The following is a 1,139-nucleotide window of genomic DNA, read 5'->3' on the forward strand; positions in this document are numbered from 1 at the left end:
ATAATCCCAACACTTTGGGAGGCCAAGGTGAGAGGATTGCCTGAGCCCACGGGTTCAAGAACAGCCTGGGCAACTTGGTGAGACCTTGTTTCTACAATAAATAAAAAAAATTAGCCGGGCATAGTTGCGAGCACCTGTGGCTCCAGCTGCTTGGAAGGCTGAGGTGGAAGGAATGCCTGAGCCCAGCAAGTCTAGGCTGTGGTGGCTGTGAGCATGACACTGCACTCCAGCCTGGGCAACAGAGAGAATGCCTACTCAAAAAAAAAAAAAAAATTCAGTTTCTTGAATCCCACGTCAGATATACTAAGTTAGAATCTCCAGAGTGTACCCAGAGGGGAGAGGGGAGACATTAAGCTGAAATCTATATATTTTACAGATGTTCCAGGTGATTTTTTAAAACTTTTTATTATGGAAGATTTTAGTCCATAGTAGAGAGAATAATAGAATGAATCCTTTTGTACCCATCACACAACTGAAGCCAAGAGTTGGGTGGGAACTTGCTGGAGTCCAGCTCCAGTGGGTCAGGATTTCCTAAAGGAGAGACAGAGTCGGCGAAAGAGAGAAACACTCAGACACCTGACTCTGTTGTGAGCAGAACAGATGCTGTTTATTGTTAGTTCACATCCAGATTATATACTTTTTTTTTTTACAAAAAAGTAGTCTTTGAAAATTCTTGGCATCAGACACAATCAGTTAGTTGACCACAGTGGAACAGACAGTATTTTTTGATGTTTCTGCTTGAACCATTATCAAAATCCCAATGATGTACTGTCTGCTTTAGTGAATTTTTAAGACTAGATAACTGTCTCTTAAGACATATTGTTTTTCTGCACAACAATGTTTTTGTTCTTTACCAGACTTCATTACACTACTCTATTTATTCTTATTTCCCTTAACTCTTAAACTTATTAATTACATACTAATCATATTAATTATTATTAAATTTTAACCATAATGATGTATTGTTTACTTTCTAAAACTATAACATCAAACATGTTTATTTACGTACAATGAGTTTCAAATTCTCTTAGTCTTATCTTTAAAAATTATTATTCTAAACATTAACTATAAATTTTATAAACTCCTAACATTTTCTAATGATTATCATTTCTTAATATCCATACAAAACTTACTTATTT

Source organism: Carlito syrichta, unplaced genomic scaffold (genome assembly GCF_000164805.1).
Source record: "Carlito syrichta isolate Samal-C Ts95f unplaced genomic scaffold, Tarsius_syrichta-2.0.1 Scaffold309724, whole genome shotgun sequence".
NCBI classification, from domain to species: domain Eukaryota; kingdom Metazoa; phylum Chordata; class Mammalia; order Primates; family Tarsiidae; genus Carlito; species Carlito syrichta.